The 27,486-nt window shown below is 28.8% G+C and overlaps 1 long non-coding RNA gene across 1 annotated transcript in view; it reads right to left on the bottom strand.

The window, feature by feature from the left end:
• Positions 1 to 27,486, bottom strand: part of LOC122509158 — a 309,869-nt gene that overhangs the window by 45,725 nt on the left and 236,658 nt on the right. The window lies entirely within an intron of this gene.

The following is a 27,486-nucleotide window of genomic DNA, read 5'->3' as shown; positions in this document are numbered from 1 at the left end:
ATAGTAATAATACAACTAAATACTAAATTATACTAAAGCTAAATTAAACTAAACTTTAAAGACTAACGCAATAGTTATCTTAAAATGATTCAAATAACTTTTTTGAAACTATTATTTATATATTACTTAGTAATTAATTTTATATAAATAAATAATTTAACAGTAATTGAATTTTAAAAGAGATAAAGTGGCAAAATTTTGAGAATAATAAAACTAATTTTAATTAGTACAATTTTCAAACCGTTGAGGTTACAATTTTTAAAATAAATGAATTTCAGTAGCATTTAACCTTATAAAATTCAATTAAATTTTGAAACAAGTGCAGTTGCAAAAAATTGAAAAATAATTGAATTTCCAAAGGCTTTAAAATTAAATTTTTAAAAATTTGAATTTCAAAAGGTTTCAATTTAAAATTTCTTAAAATTTTAATTTAAAAAAAATATCATTTCTAAATTTAAAAATAATTGAATTTTAAACAGTTTTACAATTAAATTTTTAAAAACTTGAAACTTTTTATCAGTTGCAGTTGCAATTTTTAATAATAGTTGAATTCCAAATGGTTTAAAATTTATAAAATGCAATTGCTTTTTAAAATTTGACTTTTTAATCAGTTGTAGTTCGTTGTCAACATTGCAAAATAATTGAATTACAAAAGTTTTTAACCATTCAAAATTCAATTATTTTTTAAAATTCGAATTTTCTAAAGAATTTAACCTACTAAAATTCAAATATTTTGAAAAAGTAGGATTTTTAAAGAGTTACAGTTACAATTTTTTAAAAATAATTGAAACCCAGTCAATATAAATCTTATAAAATTCAATTATTTTAAAAAATTTTAATTTTTGATCAGTTTTAGGTTGTAATTTTTAAAAATAATTGAATCCTTAAGACTAAAACCTTATAAAATTCAGTTATACTTTTAAAAATTTCAATTTTGAATCAGTTGTAATTACAATTTTTTAAAATTTATTTATTTATTTAGAAAACATAACGGGACATGCCCTTTCGTACACAAGTGCTCCTAAATCTAAAAAAAAGTGCAATATAATTTGTTTAACTAAATCTAGTTCAAAATAATTGAATTACAAAAGTATTTAACCTTTTAAAATTCAATTTTTTTATTAATTTGGATTGTTAAAGAATTGCATTTATAATTTTTTTAATAATTTAATTTCAATAAGATTTGACCTTAAAAAATTAAATTGTTTTTTAAATTCTGAATTTTTAAATAATTGCAATTTCAATTGTTGAGAAGTAATTGAATTTTAAAAAGATTTTTAAATTGAGATTTTTTAAAATTTGAATTTCGAAAAATTTGCAGTAGTAATTCTTAGTATAATAATTGTATTTCAAAATCTCTTGATTTGAAATTTTTGAAATTTTGAAAGTCCTGGAAATGTGTGAAAATATAAACTTAATAGTAATGATCAAATATACCTATTTTCAAAAATAGTTATTAATATTTAGAATACTTAACAGTTTTCTTGAAAGTATCAAATTTATACTAAAATGGATCAAATATGATGCCTTAAATTAATAAATTTTGATCAATTTTTGATTTGATACACATTTTTGGTATCAATTCGTTGCAATTTGATACTGCTTAAGTTAACAGTGATAATTTTTCAATTGAAGATATTTACAAATGTAGGTATATTATATGCACTTTTTCTTTGTCTAATCTTTATTTAAGTGAATCAGCATATTCCTCTATAGGAAAAGATCTAAAATTCTGTCTAGAATTCGGGGAAAAACAAAATCCTCTTTTTGTCTCAACCATGTTTTATGATTACTTAAGGAAGCTTCATGGGGAAAATTGATTTTTTTTACAGAAACGAAAAGGAAATTTTGAGTCGTAAATTTGTAACGATAGATATAAAAGTGACAAATTGTTTGGAAGGCATTGTATATAAATTTATTAAATTTCCATAATATTTATGATCTCGAGTTCTATTCATCAAAATTAGAATATTTAATCGATTAAAAAGTCATTAACAATCAATTTAGTAAATTACCGGTAGAAAGAAATTCACACTGACATCTCTTTTATATTGTCGAAAATATTTACGGATCATGTCAAGAAATATTATTTCTAATGACGCATAATACAATAGAGGACCTTAGATAAAATCACTAATTGGGTAACAATAGAAAATATTTATATTTACACAGAAGCGTATTGTTTTCACTTTGCACCAACATAAATGGATTATATTTTTAAAAATTGCTCGCCCCAGAAGATACATTCTAATTGTTATTATTGTGGTCCAGATGTATATCCTCACAAATACTTTTCGCAGAAAGTACAAGACCAGCGGTCTCATAAACCGCAATATATATTACATTTTATTGACCCGAAAGTCAAGTTCACGTATATAGTTAAAATATTTGTCTGTAAAGGTGCTTTTTCATTTAGCGAAGGTTGTGCTCGGAGTAATAATATTTCGTGCGAAGAGAGTCGGTTGTAAAATATAACAGGCAGAACCCGCCGACTGTCAAAACATGGTGCTTATAAAAGTTTTTGACGGTCAAGAGAGAAATTCTTGACAATGAACAAAGAGTAGAGGAGCGAGAAAAGTACGCGAAGCCGAAATGGTCGAAAGTCTCTCTTATAATGAGAATTGCTTTATTGCTCTCCAATATATAGTCATAAACTATGTATATATATATTTTTTCCAGGATGTTTGGCCTTGAAAATTTCCAACGTTGTGGAGTATTTCGCTTCAATAAGAGAAAAACATAAATGTCTCCGGCAGTCACTATTTCATATTGGGATTCTTGCATTTTTCTATTCTCTCACTAAAGGAAATGTAAAAGAATGGAGAAAAACTACACATGTGTGTACTTCCTCTAGAGTGGAGGATCCCTCCCAGCAGGAGATTCGTGTGAAAGGATGTTGCTTTCTCTAAAGAAAACAAAAATCGACTTGCAAATTGATGGTTTTTAATTAGTGATGCATGTTGAGTAAAATAGATGTCATTTGTTTTTTTCACTTCTTTCGTACAAAAAAAATTAGATAAAACTAAAATTCAATTGTTTTAAATGACACAGTTTTTCTAAGGATATCAAATTGAGACAAAAAATATATCAAAATTGTTGCGAAACAATTTTGATATATGTTTTTTGTCTCAATTTGATAACCTTAGAAAAACTAGAAGTTTACGTCTTAAAAAAAACACAATAAAATAGGTTTATATTAGGCCTATTTTTAAGCATAAAACTAGATTAAAATTTTATGACTTAAAATCACATTCCCAATGTTAAAATTCAGTCAATACTGGTTATATATAATGTAGCTTTTAATCAAGAGTGGGCTGAATGTAAGATTTATTTTTGCAGCGCATGAATTTGTCTCGATCGAGAATAATCGCTCGACGTGCAACACTATTTTCAATTTCAAAAAATTTTTATGAACTATCATTAGAGATTTTAATTAAGACTAACAAGAAAACTTGTAAATTAAATATATCAGTAACTATAATATGTTAATATGTTTCTTGTTGTAGTTATAGAATGATCACAACAAACATAAAAACATCTGCCAAGAGCAGGTAGGTGTACCAACCTTAATATTCATTTTGGGTTGGATACATTTTTGTGCTCATTACAACTCATTTGCAACGAATTGATACCAAAAAGAGGATCAAACCATATAGGGATCTGAAATACTGCGATACGCATTCTAGTGGCAGAAAATTTAACTAATACAACGGGGTCGATTTTGACATTTTACATGAAATAATTTCTAAACTCGCAAGTTTTATATTTAAAAATCCTAAAATATAGCTTGATAATTAATAATTAAATTAATTTGTAAACAAGAAAATACTATGAACCAGTCACATTCAGTACAATAAATAATATTGCTTAATATTTTGAGATATTCATAAGCAAAGTGTGACAGCAATAATCTCACTCTATTTTGTCACAATAAATATTTTATTAAAACATGTTTAATTAATTGTATTTTCAGTTAATCAAGATTTAAAATTAAAAGTAGTTTATAATTATTATTTTTTCGTTGCACTGTGTATCCTACAACATATTTATTTAATATTTTCAGATTGGTAAACAAGAGACACAACATAACCTAAAACATAACCTTAAAACTATTCTTTAACTCGATTAACTCCTTACTTTTCTTGAAAAGGAAACTGTATTTCTACTTCAAATTTTAATTAAATATTCAGAGTAAATATTTTTTAACATTTTAATGAAGTAAATAATGTTTTTCGATATGAAAACAATTCTTTTATTGACAGGTGCATTTACTTATGTGATTTATTTTACTGAATATATTAAATATTTGGAGCGTATTGCATTTTATAATTTTTTAAAACTTGCGTATAAACAAACTGAAACAATTTTTAGCCCCCCAATTAACTTTATTCAACTTTTTATATAAAAAATAATTAAAAAGAAGTCTGAAACATGTGTGTTTATTAAAATTTGACCCCGTTGTCGACCGCCATGTTTGTTAGTGACGTCATTATTTCAGATCCCTATAATTTGATCTCAATTTTTGGTATCATTTTGATCAAATGTGGGTCAATTTGATCTCAATTTTTGGTATTATTTTGATCCAATTTCGGTCAATTTGCACTGAAAAAAAAATTTAATTGATTCAAATATCCATTTAATTGACTATTATGAATTAAATATTTACTTGAATCAAATAATATTTATTGGAGTCAATTAAATGGTATTTGAACCAATAATTTCAGTATTTAAATCAAATACCATTTAATTGACTCCAATAAATATTATTTGATTCAATTAAATATTTAATGGATAATAGTCAATTAATCGGTTAATTGAATCAATTAAATTTTTTTTTCAGTGTGCAACGAATTGGTACCAAAAAGTGGAACAAATCATAATTTGATCTCAATTTTTGGTATCATTTTGTTCGAATTGGGTATCAATTTAATACTTTTAGGAAAACTGTAGCATTAAAATTTAAAATCAAAAGTAATAGAAAGTTATGACAATTAATATTTTTGATTTTAAATAAAAAAGAATGTGCTTTTAAACTTTTATACCTCAGGATAAACTTCTATTAGAATGTTCACTACACTGTGAAAAAAGAGAGTTAAATTTTAACTCCCCAGGGGATTCTATAAAAGTCGCACCCATTGGGGAGTTAATGCCAGGGGAGTTAAATAAAGAGAGTTAAAACCTTACACCCAAATGCTAACTCCCCAAGGAAAAAATAACTCGCGCGGGTGTTGATGAAGGGAGTTAGTAGGAGTTAGTAAATTAACTCTCTTTTGGAGTTGATTTTTAACTTGAAAAATTTCACTCCCAACTCCCGAGTCCGTTAACTCCCTAAATTTTTTACAGTGTAATAAGTCAAAAAATTTTAGAAAATAGAGCAAATATATGCAGTTTTCTTGAAAGTATCAAATTAACAGCACACAGAAAAAAAGATAGTATAAATTTTGTTGCAGGGAATTTTAACCAATGCTAATTCACATAGAAAGTGGCGCCCTCACTTAGGTGAAAATTTGTTGCAGCGAATATTTACCCCAAAATCAGGTTAAAATTTAAACTTTGTTTTTCTAGTGCAAAAGTTAAATCAATTTATGATTTGATCCACACTTTTGGCATCAATTCGTTGCAATTTAATACTTTTGAATTATCAGTGAAAATTTTCAAACCGTGTAATTTCTTTAAATAATTGAATTTCAGAAGGTGTTAAGCTTATAAAATTCAAATTTTGAAAAAATTGCAGTTGCAAACAAATTGAAAAATAATTGAATTCCTAAATGTATCAAAATGCAATTTTTTAAAATTTAAATTTCTAAAAGTTTCAATTTAAAATTTCTTAAAATTTTAATTTTAAAAAAATTGCATTTCTAAATTTAAAAATAATTGAATTTCAAAAAGAATATTACAATTAAATTTTTAATCAGTTGCAGTTGCAATTTTTAAAAATAATTAAATTCCATAAGGTTAAAACCTTATAAAAGTAGATTATTGTTAAAATTTGAATTTTTAATCAGTTATAGTTGCAATTTTTAAAAATTATTTGAATCCCAAAAAGGCTAGAACCGTATAACACTCCATAGTGTTATTTTAACACCAAATGTAGTCTTAAAATTACATAGTATATCGGTTAATAGTGTTGCGTGTATATTTAACACCACATTTGGTGTTAAAAAAACACTTCTTTTTTTCTGTGGAATGTTTTGACCTCAGTAAATTTTTCGCTCTGATTTAAAAAGTAGAGAGTTAGGAAGCAGGAAGTGAGAGAAAGAAAATGAATTTTAATAGTAAAATATGATTGGCAATTGGATGAATCAACAGATCTTCACGTAGGGCATGTAGAAACAGTTACAAAATGGAATGGGGATCGATACGTCAGCTCTGCATATTTTATTTTCTGACGATGCACTGCGTCAGACGTCAGAGCTGCATGAGATTACATAATGGTGCAGTGGGGTCAAGAAATCCATTGTTCTATACGAGTCGATGCATTATTAAATCTATAAATACACACACGTGTAAATAATATATGTATAATATTTTATATATATATATATAATAATAAAAATTGTATATTTATATATATATGCCCTACTTTGAATCTGAATTGTAGATTTTAGATTTAGATTTTAGCACTTGCAAAGTAGGTTGTAACTGTAATACATTTAGACCCTAATTTAACTTAAAAAAGTGTCAGCAATTTGCGGATCATTCACCAAACAGAAGAAATAAATTCTGAAATCGTTTAATCTTAAAATCAAATAATTATAAATAGTAGCTTGTTTTTAAGATTAAAACTATAGATATAGTCATTTTTAGGACTTAAAAAAATCATTCTCTCAAGTCTGAAATTAAGTAATTAAGTTCAGAAGCAAATAGCAATTTCTAAAAATAATTAAATTTCAAAAAGTTTCTAGGTTAAAATTTAAGACAGGCTTTCAATTTATAAAATTATAGAATTTCACTTAGCTTCAAGTTACGATATTTAAAATTTTTAATTTTGATACCATTACAGTGTCACTTTTAAAAAATAATTGCATTTTAGAATTCTGATGTTGACATCTTTGTTAATTAATTGAATTTTATAGAATTTTTGGTTAAGATTTTTGAAAATTTCCATTTTAACAAGTGCAATGTTTAAAAATAATTGAATTTTAGAAGTTTCAAAACCTGTAAAATTCAATTATTTTGTTAAAATTGGAATTTTGAAAAAGTTAAAGTTGCAAATTATTTAGACATAATTGAATTTTCAAAAGTTGTAACTTTCTGAAATCCATAATTATCTTTTAAAATTCAAATTTTTAAATTGTTGCAGTTGTAAATTTTCATAATTTCTTTATTTTGTCCCAGAAATAATTGACTTTTAAAAATCTTATAAAATTTAAATATTTTCTTAAAAAATTTGAATTTTGAAAGAGTTACAGTTGCAATCTTGAGACATGATTGAATTTCCAAAAATTTTTAATTTCAGAATTTTAAATATTTTTTAAAATTCAAATTTCGAACTTGTTGTAGTTGCAAATTTTAGAAATAATTTAATTTTAAAAGTCTTATTTAAAATTTAATTATTTCTCAGAATTTAAATTTTGAAAGATTTGATTTAAATTTGATTTCTTTGAAGACTTGCAATTATAATTTATACAAAGAATTGAATACAGCAGATTTTTAGTATTATGAAATACCATTATTTTTAAAAATTTGAATTTTAATAGTTACAATATTGCAAAGTTTAGAAATAATAGGACTTCAAAGAAGTTTAATCTCTTAAAATTTAATTATTTTTCAAAATTTTTGAAATTTCAAAACTTACAATTTTAAAAATCATTAAATCTCTAAAGGTTTTTTTAGTTTTTTTATTTCAATTACAGTATAGATACCCCATTATTCGAACCCCTATTATCCGGATTTTCGATTATCCGGACAAATTTCAAATATTTTTTTTGTTTTTAATTTTAAAGTTTATATAAGCATTTAATACCATAAATGAATTTTCACTTGAAACGTTGCGTTTTTATGTATTTAAATGATTTTTAAGAAAATATTTAAGTGAATCTTTTGAAATTTCTAACTAAATTTCTAACTAAACATTTATTAATGTTGACTTTAAGAGTTTTATTTCTCTCTAAATCTGAATTAGTAGAAAGTTACTAATGAAATGACGAAAAGTCTTCCACCAAATGATTTAGTAATAATTTTACTAACAAATAGTGAAATTTTACTAATTATTAGTAGATTTTACTAATTAAAACAGTTTCACTAATTCATTTAGTAAAAAAGTGACTTTCAATTAGTGGAATTCTACTAAAATATTAGTAAAATATTACTAAAAATTAGTAATATTCTACTAATTGAAAAGAGGAAAAGTCTTCAATGAAAACTACTAAAAATTAGTAAAATTTTACTATTTCTTAGTAGAATTCTACTAATTCAGATTTAGAGAGTTCGTTTTAGTCTTATTTAAATAAATAAACAATAAGCAAATAAATAGGTACCTAAAATTATAAATCGAAAAATCGTTTATTTTGCACTTTTTTCGATTATCCGGATAGGTGCCTGCATCCATTAGTCCGGATAATGGGGTCTCTACTATATTTTCAAAATTTTGAATTTTAAAAAAGTTACAGTTGTAATTTCTATAAAAATAATTGAATTTCAGAAAAATTTTGAAATATATTTAAAATTGGAGTGTGATTTATTTGCAATTTTTAAAAATAATGTTGCAATAGTATAATCCCAGATAGTGCGAAATCTTGCAGCAAGCTTTTCGCAAGATTGATGCAAGCTTGAAATGTCCCACTCATAGGAAGCTTGCAATGTAAGCTTACAGCAAGATTGTCATTTCACGCTTGAAAAACTTTCACGACAAGCTTCTCGACACAGAATTTGACACCAAATGTTGTGTTAAAATCACATAGTGTCTGTTAAAAGTGTTGCGTATATTTTTACACTACATTTGGTGTTAAAATAACACACATCCTTTTTCTGTGTCAATCTTGCTGCAAGATTACGAGCTGTCTGGAAATGTGTAATGGTGTAATGGTACAATGCGTATAATATATATGCCATACGAAACATAAACCGAGTGTGATACAGTGGACAATTAGCCTAAAGATAAGAGAGCGTGATAAGATAATGTTTAAAGTGTTGAATCCTTTTGCGTGGTGTGGCTCGCGTTTATCTCGAACTTGTACAAAGTACCTTAATATTTAATAAGATCCGTTCAAGTTGTAGCAGGCGGTCTACGATGTGGGGTACTTAAAATTAAGGTACATAAGGATGCAAGGCACGTCTGATAGTGGGCAGGCTGTGCGGGTCACAATCCCATCTGCTGATCTCAACTCGGTCTGGTATTGAGTTTTGCCTCTTTCTCTTTCTCCTTCTCATGCCATCATCTCGGCCCTTCAAACGCTCAAGTTAAACACTCTTCCTCGTTGTACACGAGCGTATCCCATTATCTTATTTACGCCTCATTGTCTCAATGTATCATACCAATATCGCGCCTTTACGTCCCTCGCTGCGAATATCTACACGAGTGTACACGTATGTATACACAGTGCTATATACGTGCTTGGTAATGTCGAATGACCATTGCTTTGCGTCTTTCTTTATACACCGACATTATATTATGAATTCACGAGGACAAACGAGGAAATTGGCAAAGTTTATCATGAATTCTCCTTGCCTCTTGTATTTGTCAATATTGACAGTTATGTGTTTGACCTACTCTGACGTAACCTTTAACAAACTATACTGTCCTCATTAACGAATAAGTAAAAAAAGTATACTTTTTTTACTAACTAATAATCATTTAAACGATGCAATTTTTACACACTATATAGAATACCTTTAGAGAAATTATAGAAAATCGGTTCTGTATATATACAGTATAGTTAATTTTTTGTTACTTAATCCTAAGAAGAAAATTCTTATTCAACTCATATCTTCAAGTATCAAATTTATATGCTTATCAAAAATTTGCCTAATTTTTATTTCATATTTTTGGTATCAATTCGTTGCAATTTGATACTTTCGAGTATGAATTTAGTGCACGAACAGTTTAGAATTAATAAATAACGAAAGACACGCGTCCTATAGGAAGTTTATTTTTGTATTTCTTTAACCTTATTTTTGTCACCCGCGGTAACATTGTATAGTTTCATTATAAATTTATAATTAGTAAATTGCTTCTAAAACAGAGTTTATATTATACAATGTAGGCGTATATAGATCTGTCGATTACACTTGCTCTTTAAAGTGTATATTTAAGTACACACATTTATTGAGTTAAGTTCACAAACTTATATGTACAAATGTATTCAGGTTATAAGAGACAATAATGGAAGGAAGAATATCGATGAACTCGTTCTCTATACATTATCACTGTTATAACCATACTTTTTAAAACGCTCACATCTCCATTCGAAGGTTACTATGTTTAGATCACAGAAATTCAATAAATCAAGTTCAGGTCATAGTAATACGTATTCCTGATGGATCGAAATACTCGAAATTTAAGTAACTAGTTCGAACCTCAACTGTATTATTTTTTATTATTTTCTGTATTATTTATAGGTAATGGTTTTATTACTATTTTATTTTACCATTATGTGAAGCAAAATTTTGATACATGTTTTGTCTCAATTTAACATTCTCAGAAAAACTGTGTTCTCGATAGTTAAAAACACATCTGCAGTTGAGCTTCAAAAAAAATATTCGTTTCATTGTAAAGTAATGAAGGTTGAAAAAAATATCAAAAATGTGTCAAAGGGCAAATTCTTGAAAGAACGTTTACCTTGAAAGGATTGATGGAAGAGAATTTGGAAAAAAAAGAAGCCTACTAGGCGCGGGATAAAAATTTTAGGCTAAGGAGTTGGATGTTTGGTAACGGTGCCTGACAGCGCCTTGTGGACTTGATGATGAAGGTTGCATAGCATCACGTATCACAAGGGGACAGTAAACACTTGCTCAGCCAATTGCTCCAAGTGGCAAGTGGTCTCTGGTATGTATGCCGGGTACCCTGTGTGTCGCATTTACCAATGCTTATATGTACAAATGAGACGCCAAGGCGTGGGTCACGTCTCATTCGCGTCACACACAATACAGAAGACATTCAACACAAATTTTCTCATTATCTTCATCTACACAATGTATTCAAAAAACTTTACATAAATTATTTCTTTCACTCCAACACACCATTAAACTGTTGTCAACACAATTTTCAACCGTATTTCTAAGAATGTCAAATTGAGTCAAAAAGGGTATCAATTTTGATACCCTTTTTGACTCAACTTGAAACTATGTTCCGATTGGTTATTTATTCCCAGGATAAAACATTGAACAAGACACAGCACCCTTGTATAAAATCTTCAAGATTCAAATTCGTATTCGCGTCAGGTTTGAAAATTCGATCCAAACTTTAAGATTACGACACAAGGCATGATAAAAATGAAGTAAAGGATGAATTTAGACACTGAGGACGATGGAGAAAAGAGGAAATATTGACAAAACATTGAATCAAAATTTGACCATGGCAAAGTATCGCTGTCGATTAACCGCAGAGCCAGCCACCATTACGAAAGTGTGCACCCCATAGACTCTAAAATCTGCCTTCCCCCTTTTTCGATTCGGGGTCCTGAAGAAACTCCATTTGTGGCGAAACCAGTCGGAGATGCGGGGTGCATGGGAAGGAGAGTGCTTATATGGCACCCCAAGTGAAAATAATGTAACACACCACTACGGAAATCTATTGACGTGACACCCTATGGATACAGGAACCACATATATACATACATGCCAGAGAGAGCCCATAAAAGTTATCCGATTTCTACTTTTACAGTAGTAGTGTTAGTATACGTGTTGGCTGTTTCAATGCATGTGCTCTATACTGATTTGCAGTGGTTGGTGCACCCTCTATAAATAGTCAACGTTCAAGATGGCGATGTCAAAATAATCGTGTATATATAAATGTTAGTGGCGAAAAGAGGTCGTCTATTGGGCCAGATCGATCGATTTTTCAAATGAGAAAGTCGCGTGTTGATTTTTATCTCGTTAAACTTTCACAAATAATAAATAATATTTTCCTTACTATGTATAGGCTGAAAACGGATGTTAACAAGGAAAAAGATGTGATCTTCTTCCTCTATTAATACAAAGTGTCGCAAAACATCCGCATTTTTTATTTTCTTATTGAATGATTCATCGAATAAAGCTGACGTAAGAAATTGTACCTTCGCAAGACTGTAAGTAATCTGTGCGATGACTCGTTCGTTAAAACATGCAATGAACAACAGTGAATTAAACCATCTTTTGCTCTAATCTAACTGAATCTAACAAAATAAAAATTTTAAGGTTTTAAACTATATATTTGCCTTTGCCCATGCTTTTGGACATTAACAGCATGTGACTGTTACAGAAATCAATGTTAATTTCTTCGACCACTTTTCTCTTAAAATATTAAATAAATTAAGCTACTTTTTTGTGAATAACTCTGAAATATAATAAAGAAGAGCAGTGATGTGCAAAAGTCTTAATAAATCTAAAATAAATTATAAAAAAATACTTTGAAATCGGAAAAGACGAGAAATTGATTAAAAGTGATTTTGAGAACTGATAATTTTAAAGTTATTTTTTAATAAATAATTTTAAAAATATTAAAACTTTTTCACATCACTGCCCTTCTTTATGATATTTTAGAGTTATTTACAAAAAACTATAGCTTAATTTATTTAATATTTTAAGAGAAAAGTGGTCGAAAAAATTAACATTGAATTCTGTAACAATCACATGCTGTTAAATGCCGTTCCTTGTGAATTACCGAAATATGTGTCAAAATAAATTGTCAACAAGAAAATCGTAATTAAATTGAGATTATTATATTATTTCAATATTATAATATTGAATTGAATATTTTTACAAGGCCTCAAAAACTGAAACCATGGCCAAAGATAAAAATATTTTTAAGTATTCAAAATTTACAATTTTCAATTATGGCCAATATCTAGAAAATCATAAGCAAAATAGAATATTTTTAAAAACAATTTTTTTTAAATTTTTATGTAAGTTCAAAATGTAGCGAATCATGGACAAAGGCAAAAATAATTTGAAACCTTCAAATTTTTATATTTTGACTATGGTCAAAATCTAGTGAATCATATATGACAACAATATTTTAACCCTTTGAAACATACATTTTTCTAGTCAAGGAATTTAATAACCAAGTATACTTTAGGGGGTTTTCAGGATTACTGATTAAGAATCTGAAGACGGATTTTTCATATTTTCAAAATTCAAAATGGCGGATCCAATATGGCGGACTTATTTTTAAAAACTGATCAAATTCACTTGAAACTTGTTACTCGGGGGTTTTTGGGATCACTGATTAAGAATATGAAGTCAGATTTTTAAAATTCAAAATGGCGGATCCAATATGGCGGACGAATTTTTAAATAATGATCAAAATCGCTTGAAACTTGTTATTCAGGGGTTTTTTGGGGTCGTTGATTACGAATATGAAGTCATCAGGTTTTCAAAATTCGAAATTTATTAATATATAAATATATATAATAGGGAGCGTTCACAAATGATGTCACAACTACCAAGATTCATATAAATTAAATAAATTTTGAAGAATTTGTCGTTTAAAATACATCAGACATTTTATGTTTTCAAAAACAGAATTCATACCTACTCGTAATCAGCAACTCCAAAAACCCCCAAGTAACAAGTTTTAAGTGAATTCGATGAGTTTTAAAAAATTCGTCCACCATATTGGATCCGCCATTTTGAATTTTAAAAATTTGATTCCAGATTTGTATTCAGCGACCTCAAAAATCCCCGAGCAAGAAGATTGATGCGAATCTGTTCGATTTAAAAAAAATAAGTCCGCCATTTTGAATTTTAAAAAACTAACCCCAGTTAGTTTTTTAAAGTTTATTTATTTATAAGATTTACTTTATCAACAAAAATATTTTAAACCCACAAAATTTCTACATTTTTACTATGGGCCAGAACTAGCGAATTATGGCCAATGACAAATATTTAAAACCTCAAAATTTCTATACTTTTGTCCATAGACGAAATCTAGCAAACCATGGCTAACGGTAAAACTAGTTTAAATCTGAAAATTTCTATATTTTGATTATGGTCATATTTTAGAAAACCATAGCGAAGGTCAAAAATATTTAAAAACCTGAAAATTAATATATTTTAACTCTGGACAATTTTATTTTTTTCACTGACTTTTCCTGACCTGTGGCAACACTGGAAATATTCTATACAATATGAACCGAATGATATACAATTTTTCCCACAAGTATAAAATATACATGAATGTTACAAAACAAAGAAGCGAAAAAGTCAAAGAAAACAAGAACCATAAAATCCATAACAATCTCTTTGGAATCACACCCTCGCATTTTTGTGATGTGCAAAGCGGCATTTTACCCTAATCAGGTTATACAAAACAGTTAAGAGATTCCCAGGCGCGGTGTGTAGTTGCGACCCGTATATCTCATCACACAAAAGTGTTAAACGAATGAATGAATGAACGCCTCAATGAATGAGTGTCGGGAGAGTTACACACATATAAGCGAGAGAGATAAAAATTTAACACTGCGAGAAGAGCAAGAAAAACAAATAAAAGAATATATCCATTGTTGCGACTTCAAGTATATGCGTATGAATCTAAGTCTATAATAGTTCTTTAAACATTTCGTTTTGAATGTGAAACAAATTATATGCTATAATACAATTAGCAAAATTTATCTAAATTTTTGCAATTTTAATCACAAATAACCAAAAAGCCGAAGACAAAAATACTTTTAAGAATGAAAAATTTATGTGGGTTTAAAATTTTGTGTCATTGTTCATGGTTCATATGGTCCATATTGTGACTATAATAGTTGGCCATGTTTTGCTACATTTTGTCCATGGACAAAAATATAGAAATTTTGAGGTTTTAAAATATATTTGTGGTTGGATACATTGGTTCATAGATTTTGACCATAGACGATATATAAAAATTTGAAGGTTTTAAATAAGGTGCCAGCTTCAGCGACTGCTGAAAATTACAAAAATATGAAATTGTAAATATGGGAATCAAATAAAATGTACGAGAATTTGTAAGGGGAGTAAGAGGGGAATAAAGAGAATGAATAAGAGAATGAATGAAAGAGAAGTTCATGGTGGTGACCGGAAATGTATCGCGCACAACACCGCAACGTGCTTGTGTAGAATTCAGCTTTATTAAAACACATTGAGAGAGGGTCTGCTTGAGAGAATGGAATAAAGAGAGAAAATAACAGTGTGAGAAGGAGAGAAAGCGAGAAGTGGTTCATCGCTTACAAACATCTTTTTGTCGTGTGCGAAGGAGACAGCTTCTGTAGTTATATACACACAGTACGTTATGTCTAACTAACTCACCATGATCTTGAATGGCTTCAATTAGCTTCGTTAGACAGACACGTAATTGTTTCTCCGAGAAATATTCTCAATCGCACGAAACATCGCCAATGACAAGAGAGTACTAAAACACTTTTCGTTTTTGCGACAATTTCTATTTCTACTGCAAAAATACTATGAATTAAAAAATTTATAAAGAGTTAGTCTTATTTATTTTAATTTGCAACATTTTTTAAGTATAAATTTAAAAACGGAATCTTTTAAAGCTCTAGTCCGCGGTTCCTGGCCTATACTTATACTTTCTTTGGGTTTTATACGTAATTATATATATACGTTTGTAAAAGTTCCTATATGCTGCGTATAAAGCTTTTAAAAAATTCAAACACATATGAAACTGGTCTCCGCGCACAGAAAACCGCTGTATAATTTCTTTATTTCTTCAAATTTTAATCTGCAATTTCGGAATTTATATTCTTGATGTAATTTAGAGCACAAAAATAAAAGAATCAATTTTTTGATCGATATAAACTATAATATGCTACCTTAAAACAAAATGAATTTTTCTTTGAATCAACAAAACTGTTTTATTCTATAGCACATAAGAAAAAAAATTAATTTATCCAACAAAAACATCTTTGATGCAAAAAGTTCCACCAAGTAAAATTTTTTGCAAATTTCAAACAATTAGTGAAATAAAAGTTTACCAAGTAAAATTTATAACTAAAGTTTTAGTATTGAATTGTAACTAATATAAAATTTAATTTAATTATTAACATAAGCAGCTAATGAAATACAATTATTCGTCATAATAAAAAATTTCTATTGAAAGCAATTTTAAGATTTTGGCGTCAATAATGTTTCTATTTTGTAATTATAATGAAAGTATTGACGCCATAAGATCTTAAAATTGCTTCTAATAGAAATTTTTTATTATGACGAATAATTGTATTTCATTAGCTGCTTATGTTAATAATGAAATTAATTTTTATATTTGTTACAATTCAGTATTAAAACTTTAGTTATAAATTTTACTTGGTAAACTTTTATTTCACTAATTGTTTGAAATTTGCAAAAAATTTTACTTGACGGAACTTTTTGCATCAAAGACGTTTTTGTTGGGATTGAAATACTTTTTGCATCATTAATAATATTCTAGGGTATGCTATGAAACTGTTTAGTACTTCAGGCTCTACGTTTGTCTAAATGTCAAAAAAAACAATTTTTTTTAGAAAAATTCAAATATTTCAAAAAATGGGAAATGAATCCGTTTATAGGAGTTTAGGCTCTACGTTTGCCTAAAACTCGAAAAGTCGCTATTTTTCAGTTTTCTTTGCTTAACCCTTTAACGCCCAGTGGTACATACGCTGTACCACAAATGCATTAAAGTCATCATAACTTTGAAACTAGTACATATTACTACAAATTTTAAATTCTTAGCTCTAGTAAAACTCTTCCAGCAGATAATTAAAAAAAACAAAAGTAAAAAAATAATAATAAATAATTAAAATAATAATAAATAAAAAAAGTGTTAAGATACATTTTCTCCTATGACGGACAAAAAAATTTTAAAAAATTAATCAGATTCGATTAAAACTTGTTACTCGGGGGTTTTTGGGGTCGCTGATTACGAATATGAAGTCAAAATTGCAAAATTCAAAATGGCGGATCCAATATGGCGGACGAAAAAATAAAAAATAATGGGATTTATATGAAACTTGTCACTCGGGGGTTCTTGGGGTCGCTGATTACGAATATGAAGTTAAAATTGCAAAATTCAAAATGGCGGATCCAATATGGCGGACAAAAAAAATAAAAATTAATGGGATTTATATGAAACTTGTCACTCGGGGGTTCTTGGGGTCGCTGATTACGAATATGAAGTGAAAATTGCAAAATTCAAAATGGCGGATCCAATATGGCGGACAAAAAAAATAAAAATAATGGGATTTATATGAAACTTGTCACTCGGGTGTTTTTGGGGTCGCTGATTACGAATATGAAGTCAAAATTGCAAAATTTAATTTGGCGGATCCAATATGGAGGACAAAAAAATAATGGGAGATATATGAAACTTGTCACTCGGGGGTTTTTGGGGTCGCTTATTACGAATATGAAGTCAAAATTGCAAAATTCAAAATGGCGGATACAATATGAAAGACAAAAAAATAACAAATTAATGGGATTGACATTAAATTTGATGCTTTGAGTTTTTGGGGTTTCTGAGGTTAAAATGTTAAGAATCATAATGGTGGATTTAATAGAGCGAATTATGTATAATAAAAGTAAGATATTTAATCCATTTGTGAAAGGAAACCTGGAACGCTTGACTCGAACGAAAAAGAACAAATGAAAATCAGCTGGCCAATCAATAAAAACAATTGACAACCCTGGAGCGCATGACTTGAATGAAATAGAACAAATGATAGTCAGCTGGTAACAATATTCAAGTAAATCCTATTTAATTTTTAATTCTCGTCCGCCATTTTGGATCCGCCATTTTGAATTTTGTAATTTTGACTTCATATTCGCAATCAGCGACCCCAAAAACCCCCGAGTAACAAGTTTCATATAAATCCCATTATTTTTTATTTTTTTTTATCAGCCATATTGGATCCGCCATTTTAAATTTTGCAATTTCGACTTCATATTCGTAATCAGCGACCCCAAAAACCCCCGAGTGACAAGTTTCATATAAGTCTTATCAATTTTTAATTTTTTCGTCCGCCATATTGGATCCGCCATTTTAAATTTTGCAATTTCGACTTCATATTCGTAATCAGCGACCCCAAAAACCCCCGAGTGACAAGTTTCATATAAATCCCATTATTTTTTATTTTTTCGTCCGCCATATTGGATCCGCCATTTTGAATTTTGCAATTTTGACTTCAGATTCGTAATCAGCGACCCCAAAAACCATTATATACCAAGTGTGGTTGAAATCGAATCGGTGGAAATAATTCGGGCTTTAAAGGGTTAAATTCTATAAAAGTATCCAAAATATTGAATAAACTTATCAGAATTCTTTCTTTGGTCATTCTTTATCCAACAAAAAAAGATTTACTCGAGTTATTCGATTTTATCGATAATCCGCGGGGTCAGAATTCAAAAGTTGGTTCGAAATTTTTTTTTTCAAACCTAAAATATACTTTTTAACTTTTTAAGCTGTAGATATTGATTCAAAGGATGAAATTAGATAACATTTGACAAAATTTCTTAAAATGAAAATTTCGGTCCCAAAATGTAAAGGATACTTTAAAAATTAAATTGATTTACTTGAAACATGGTGCTCGGGGGTATTCGGGATCGCTGATTACAAATCTATAGTGCTAGTTTTCAAAATTGTAAAACGTCTGTGTAACAATTAGTAATATAAAAACTGTAATGCCTAAAAATAAGAATAAAATTTTCTTGTGAAGAGAGAGTTGAGAGAAAGAGAGAAATTTGACAAAAGATTGAAAAAATTGTAAATGTTTCTCAGTATACGTGAGGAGTAATGGAGAATACAACTAATAATTTTCTTTATTGGATGATATCACACATGGTTCACATTTTCATGTTCTTTTGATGGATTATGATAGTGGGAGGGCAATTCAAGTAACTTATAAGCAAGAAAGCATCTTCTCATTTAGAATGAGTAAATCGCGGTGGATGAATGAGAATAAGAATTCTACGAAGGTACCTTCCAATTGATTCAATCAACACTAGTAATGAATTGGCTTCCGCAATTTATGCGCTTTGACTCACTACAATAACCGATAGAATCATTTCCTGCCTTTAACAAATTTTCCATTTGCATTCTTTTTATCGTTGATAAACTTCCATTACTTTGTGTCAACAAACAAACAAAAACTACATGTTATGTTATTTGTTAAAAAAAAAATTAAAACCAAAATCGATAATTGTTATTTTTGTTTGTTTGTCTTTCTTTTTTGTTTTGTTTCTATTACACAGCTCAACAAAAAAACGAAAAAATTTTGCGCCTGGGTTTGTATAATGATTTTTCAATTTATTATTCACTAAAATAAACGAAAAATATACATATTCATTTTAAAGTTTGCTTTTGTAGTAGTTGCAAACATGTTAATGGGGGAAATCACGAAAATTAGGCATATTTTAGGAATTTTTTTTGGCTCAATGAAATGACAAATTAAAAATCTGTAAAGTACGTTTTATTTCATGAGTATTGATATGCAAAATATATTTTTTCAAAAAAATTTCATTACATAATGGCTACATTGCAGAATTTTATTGGAAGACGTCTGTTTTTTGGGGTTCCATAGCTAAACAACTTACTAACGTCGTCCTCACTTTTTAATTTAAAAAAAACCAAAATGTTGTCATTCTCTATACATCAACAGCTATCAATACACGTAGGAATTTTTCGATATTTTGATCTTTTGCAAAATGGTGCGTGATTGAACAAAAAAATGACAATTTCCAACAAAAAAAATTCTAAAAATTGTTGATAAAAATAAAAGTAAGTAATATAAGAAAACCTTCGTGTGTCGATAGCTGTTGATGTATAGAAAATAAAAACATTTTCGTTTTTTTCCAGATCAAAAATTAAGGACGTTAGTTGTCTGGCCGTAGAATCCTGAAACGAGACGCTTTTTAATGAAATGCTGCACAGCCACCATTTTTTAATAAAATTTAAAAAATATATATTTATTTTGCACATGCATACTCATGCAATACTCATGAAATGGTCAATCAAAAATCTGTAAAGTACGTTTTATTACGTACTTTACAGATTTTTGATTGACCATTTCATTCAGAAAATCATAAATTTTTAAAAATATGGTAAAAACGTTCTCCAATATACAAAAGCAAACTTTTTGATAAAATATAATTTTTTTCCTCATATCTATCGATAAATCTATCATAAAAAATATCTTAAATGTCAGGCGCAAATTTCATGTTGACTTGTGTTATTATCTATAGTGACGTTATTTTGTTGCTTTTAAGTTTTATTTGTATTTTTTAGTTTTGCAGGTGTCACTCTTTATAATTTTTCCTGCATTACTTTCTAGTTTTACATGTGACACTTTTTGAATCTAGTTCAATGGGAGGAAATTTTTGCCAATTCCCCCCTCCCTAATACTAATGTATTATTAATTTGAATTTATTTTCTTGGCAAAGGAAAAGTGTGAATGTGTATTGTGTAACATATACTGCAGACGAGAATTAGTATCGGAACCCCTGCATTTGGCACGATTTGATTTCATTCTGCAATCATCGTACAATTGACATGCAGTTGTAACGAGGTCATTCCACTGTCAAGCAAATCACGCGATTGCATCGCACTAGTGATAATAAAGTACTCTGTGTGTAGCGAAGCAACAATTGAACGATATTATTGTATGCTATATAATGACTATATTCAATTCAAAATTTTTCCTGTTTTTCCACATTTACTATAATGATTATGATTCTCCAGAAAGATCAATTTCAGTTCGGCTATTTTAGTTATTTTCTTTATCATTAGATGAAAATTAAAAAAAAATTGGAATTGATAACTTTAATTTTAGTAGTTTTAAAACAATTTATTTTTAATTGTTAAAACTGTATTTATTTATTTTTGATTTCAATTTAGACTCTGCTTGTGAATCGCTAAGAGCATACATGTAATTTTAATACCCAGATAGCACGTAAGCTTATGGCAAGCTTACCATGCAATCTTCCAACTCAAGCTTGCGACAAGCTTACCATGAAATCTTGCAAACCTTGAAAAACAAGCTTGCGGAAAGCTTACCATACAATCTTGAAAATCTTTCAAAACAAGCTGACGACAGGGGGAAAAGAAAAAAAGGTTTTTTTATATTTTTAAACTTTATTTTTTTAATACCTAAATATAATAATAATACAAACTTTAGGAAATTGTTTAATTTGTTAAAACATTAAAAGAATAGATGACTTAAAAATTAAAATAAACAAAAACGGAGAAGCCTAAAATCAACATTTTTTAAAATTTATTAATTAACGTTGTTTTCAATGTTGTTAAAATTGAAAATGCGTCTTTACTTATATGGATGAACTCTGACAAATAACAAATAAAAAGTATATATAAAAAAAACTGCAAAGATATATTATTATAATCTATTTTTGATATATAATCTGATTATAAAATTGTTATTAATTATAAAAATAATTGAAAACATTTAATTAATCAATTGATTTTATTAAAAAAATATATCACATTTTACGACATTTAGAAAAAAATGGATTTTAAACAACTAAAAACAACGTCGCTATTTATTATTTGTTAATTAAGAATTATTTAAACAATGTTAAGTGTAAATGTTAACTATATAATAAGTAGTAATCGTTTATTTTGACCAACAATATAGTGCACATTGCACCCATTAATTTACAAATTTCGGTTTTAGGTACTAAAATCATTGGAATTGTTTATAAAAATTGTTTAAACAATTATAAACAATGAGTTATAATAATTACTTCTACTGGTATTTATTTTTGGATCTTAAATACAAAAGACTAAAAAAGAAGCATGCCACAAAAGATTAGGTGGATTTCAATTACTAAAAGTTATAAAAAACTGCTTATAATTAATCCACTAAATTATTAGTAACAATTATAAGCAATTAAAAAAAAAAATATTAACAAGTAGAATATTAGAGGTGTGCAAAAAGCTCGAAAAGCCGAGCCGAGCCGGGCCGCAATTTTTTCGAGTCGAGCCGAGCCGAGCCCGAGCCGGGCTCGATGTATCGGGTACCCGAAATTTTCGAGTACCCGAAACATTCGGGTACCCGAATTCACTCGAGTACTCGAATATTTCGGGTACTCGAATGAATTCGGGTAACCGAAATTTTCGAGTACTCGATTTAATTCGAGCTTTTAAATTAAAAAAAATTTAATTAAAAATTAATGAAGAAAATTTTGGATTTTCTCAAGGGCTCGAATCAAATCGAGTACTCGAAAATTTCGAGTACCCGAAATTATTCGAGCTTTTTATAAAGCTCGGCTCGGCCCGAGCTCGAACTGAATAGGCTCGGCTCGGCTCGGCTCGAAAAATGAAAAGCTCGAAAATACACGGAAAAAAAAAGTACGTGAATCCTTCCTTGAAAGTGCTTGACTTTTGGATAGGACACAAAATACAAGGCTGTATTATATACTTTTTATTAGAAAATATAGAAAAGTCCTAGAGTTATTCTAGTACTAGTATGGGCAACAGTGTTTTTTAAATTTTAACGAAAAGTCATTTGTTCAGTTTTATAAAGTACGTGAAAGATTAGTTGACTGCGCTTGAAAATTCTGTAGAGCATGCGCAGTGTGCGTTGCGCGTTTCTACCCAAGGTAAATGCCAGCTGATCGTCTGTTTCCGTTTGTGTTAATTTCAGATGTGAATATACTATTATTTTATGAAAAACAAATAGTGTTAATATATATTTGTCTTCAAGAATTGACTTTCAAAAAAATATTTTTTATTTTTTGTTTCTCACAAAACAGAATGTTATGTAAGTCTCAGTTTTCAGTGAAATAGCATGTCTCAGAAGTCGTGAAAAATTTCACCATGTGGTATATAAGAACAATTCGATACGTACTTTTAAGTGTTAAGTGTGTGTTTATATTTAGGTTATACGCGAATATAAGTGTGTCTTATAGGTTAGTTCATAAGTGTTGACGAACGTCGAAAAGTGATACAATAATTGTTCTTTGTTTGTGTGATTAATTATCAATATATGTGAATGAATGAGTGAATTTCAGAAAAACTGTGTGAACAAGTGGAAATTATTTTTTTTATTTTACAATTTTTTTGAAAGTCAATGAAATTCTCAAGCAAGGTACTAGAATATTTCATTGACTGCTTTTGAAACTCTCATGCAAAATGACTAGACTGTTTTTAGTATTTTGTGTCGTATCCAAAAGTCAAGTACCGAGTCAATGGAAATTTCACGTACTTTTTTTTTCCGTGTACCCGCTCGAGCTTCGGGTTTCGAGCTTTTTGCACACCTCTATAGAATATGTTTCTAGATTATTAGGTACTTAAAAAATTTTGGCCTTTGCTGATGAAATAATCGCCTTTTCTAAAAAGTTATCTTGATTTTAAGGAGGGAAGATTTTTTTTTAACTATAACGTTAAATAAACAATTAAAATTGTTTTTTAATGAAAGCTTACTACGCAAGGTTTCTGCAAGCTTGCCATAAAAGATCGCTTTAAATGAAAAAAAAGGAAATTTTTTTTTTAATTTGAGAAATAATTTTGAAAAATTGCAGCAAGCTTGCAGGAAACTTGCAACGACTTTGCAACAAGTTTATAGCAAATCAATCTTTCAAGCAATCTTTTAGCAAACTGTCGTAGTAAGCTTGTAGCAATCTGGCATTTTACTATCTGCGACAAGCTTGCGGCAATCTAAGGCTGCAAGCTTGGCAAAATTGCATGGTAACCTTGCCGTCAGCATATACGTGCTATTTGGGTAATTAGAGTAATTGCAATAGTTATTATTTAAAAAAATTATTAAGTGTATTACTCTCTAAATCTGAATATGTGAATTTTCACATATTCAGATTTAGAGAGTAAATATATTAAGTATAATAATTGTCTATAAGGAACTGACATAATATTATTAACATCAGTAACAAACATACGTTTGCTGCATATTTTTTTTAGATTAGAGTCAATATTCTTTTTAAAAAATTGTTTAGCTTTAAATTTTTGTCGTTTGATCGAGTGAGACAGAATTCGCTAAACTGTTTACAGGTCACGTGACATATTGGGGTGCGTTAGTGCACGCATCGAAGATGACGAGAATAATGAAGAGCTCGGGGTGAACAGAAAACGGCTCCAAGTGCGTTGGAGCGTAAGAGGTTAGGGTTTCCCATGACGACTTTAATTTCGTTCATTGTTCGATTACTTTGTTGACCATTTGCCACCAGATATTTTTGCCGCGAAATACACACATACATAATGGGGAAAAAAAAATTTCTTATACAAGCATTTACATTATTAAGCCCTCAATATTCATTTAGATTTTTATTTCAACTCCTTCTGTTTCGATTTACAATTTCTTGTTGTTATTTTTAACTAAATACCCTCCTTTTTTGTTAAGCGCCCTCCCCCATTTCCAAAAAAAAGAAGTTTTTCTTTGAAAAACATTTTTGATTTAATTTTTAAGAGTTGATGATAAGTTTATAGTCAACCTATATTTTTGAAAAATTGGTTTCTTATGAAGTATTTTTAATTTTATAAATAAACTTTGGTGTATATTTTTTGTTTGCATCAGTTGCGAGGACTTGTGTATTTGATTCGACCAATTTGCAGAGAAAACTGGTGACATCCGGCGTGCGCCGTGAGGTCAAATGACCGACCTCGTATCCTGGGTCTTGGTTGGACCTTTTCTTCATTGGTGGTTGGCCGCGGGTCAAACGCTTGACATCTTGACTCGCGACCGCGACCAGCTGCCCCCTAGACTACTTTATACTTTTATTTCTTAACGTAAAAGGACTTGACTCGTCGCTCGTTTCATTCACCCATATATATATCCTCACTACTTCATTCATTCATTCATTCAACTCTACTGCTTTTCTACGATCTCGGCAATTAGACAGTAATTCGTGCCACTTCATTCAGGAATCTTTGCATTACTTGGAACATTCTATTTAGTGCGCGGCATATAAAGTCTGATTCATTCATTTCTCGTCTCTATGAATCAAAAATTTACGAGTAGGAAAATCTTCAGTTACAATAATGTATGGGTATAAAAATTGGCTAAATATGGGTATAGGATGGCGAAATATGGCACTAAGTTTGACTACATTTTTTATGGCACCAAATTATGGCAAAGTATTCTTAATGAGGGAATTCCCTCATTAACCCTTTGCCATAATTTAATGCCATAAAAAATTAAATACAATTTTTAAAGAATGGCGACAACAAAATATTAATTTTTCATTAAAATCACTGAAATAAACAGAAAACCTTTCAATTTTTTCTATTTTTGAACCATGGACAAAGTATGGCGACAACAAAATTAATTTTTCATTAAAACAACTGGAATAAACATTAAACCTTTCAATTTAAGAAACAATGGGCAAAGTATAAGACAGTATGGGGAGAAAACAAAAAAGTTTTCTTTATATTTTTAAAGATTATTGTCAAAATTTTGAACTATGGGCAAAGTGTGTCAAACCATGGAAAGAAGAAAAACTATTTTTTTCTTCCTATGTTTTTATTTTCGATGCTTAGTGTCGACGCTAACTTCAGGGACCAAAAATAAAGTGTATAATATTGTATGCTCTTTTTATGCAGAAAGTATTAAATTGTTTAATAAAATTTTGGGAGATAAATATTTATAAGAGAAAGAGAGAGTGATGCACGTGTCAGAGCAAATCGATTTACGTCCGAGAAGATGATGATGCATGACACTATTTAATTGTGTCAAGGCAAGACTTCCCCTTGTCTCGATTAGTCCCCAGCGGAAGCGGAATTAGCCTGGTGACCATAACTTTTTTTGGACCTTTTGATGACGACCGACTTTCTACGAGTTCAGAGAAATTCGATGGAGTTAAATACGGGTTTAATGATAGTAAACCAAATGAAAATGAATTCAAAAATTAAGAAAAGTATTTAGATCTTGTTAGGATTACTAACAGGATTATTGCTTAACCCTCTGCTGTTGCTAACGATGGTTTTTTATTTCCCTGAATTCCAGAAAATTTTTAAACTCTCTAAATTTGAATTAATAAAAATATTTACTGCTTTGAATTATAGTGTCTGACTGTTTGATATTAAATTAGTAAAAATTACTATTTATTAGTAAAATTTACAAATTGGCTGGCTTTTTGCTATTAAATTAGTAAATTTGACTAATGAATTAGTAGAAATTACTATTCATTAGTAAAATTTACCAATTCAAAAGCAAAAAGTCAGTCACAAATTCTAATTATTCAACATGTTTACTACCCGTGTGGAAAATGAAAATTGGTCCTAGCCAGGTCCTACCTATTTTGCCCTGTTAATAGCTTGGTCCTAGGTTGGCAGTGTAGGTTGGACCAACAATGGGTGGTGATGCGATTCTAGCCTGGTCCTAACTTGGGAGCCTAGTTAGGACCAGTTTATGGGTCCATTTTAGGACCTAGAAAGGACCATCTCAGACCGTATTTTCTATTTCATTATAATTTTAATTAGTTAATAATATTTGTTAAAGAAATAACCTAAATTATTAATAATAAGTATTAGTTTTAATAATTTATAATTTTTTTCAATTAAGTGATGACCAAAAGCGAATTCATAAATAATGTTAGTATATGTAGAGATTAATATATATTCCTCTAATATATACATTAAAAATTATAAAAAAATTAGAAATTTGTTAATTAAATTATTTTACAGTATATATAATCATTAAATTGCATACTTATACGAATACAATGCAGAAAAATCGGAATAAACGCAAACCTAAGAAGTAAATAAAATCTAACGCACGCGGGAATCGAACCTACGACCTACGGACTACGAGACTAACGCCCTAACCACTATGCTAATGAAACTAGTTGAGATGAAAATTTTTATTGTCAGTGACTTGTGGACTTGCTTTTGATGATTCAATATAGTAATTATTGACACTAATACACAATAATAAATAAAAAAATAGTTTAACAACAACAATAATAATAAAATAATATCCAAATATAAAAATTCAAAAATTAATATTTTTATATTATATCAAGAAAAAAAATATCTATACATTTTCGTTAAAAACAGGTTTTTCATTGTTCTCAATCATTTTTAACATATTAATTTCTTGGTCTAAAAAAAATATTCGTCTTTTGGACTTGGAAATTTTTCCTAATTAATTAAGCGGGTGATCCACTTTTTAAAAAAATGTCAAAAAAATTTATGTTAAAAACACGTTTTTCATTATTCTAAATCATTTTAAGCATTAATTTTTTGTTGCAAAAATTTTTTTAGACTTGGACTTAGAAATTTTTGCTAATGAAACTAGGAAGCCCAGGTAGGTCCTGGGTTGGACCTGGGTGGGTCAGCCCACATTCGAATTGCAATATCTCTTAGTGTTTAGCACCAACTTAAACGAAACTTAAAATCAGCGAACGAAATTAGAAATATATTTTACTAATGAT

The sequence above is a fragment of the Leptopilina heterotoma genome, unplaced genomic scaffold (genome assembly GCF_015476425.1).
Source record: "Leptopilina heterotoma isolate Lh14 unplaced genomic scaffold, ASM1547642v1 Lhet_6, whole genome shotgun sequence".
Lineage (NCBI taxonomy): Eukaryota > Metazoa > Arthropoda > Insecta > Hymenoptera > Figitidae > Leptopilina > Leptopilina heterotoma.
This window is presented reverse-complemented; position numbering and strand designations above follow the sequence as displayed.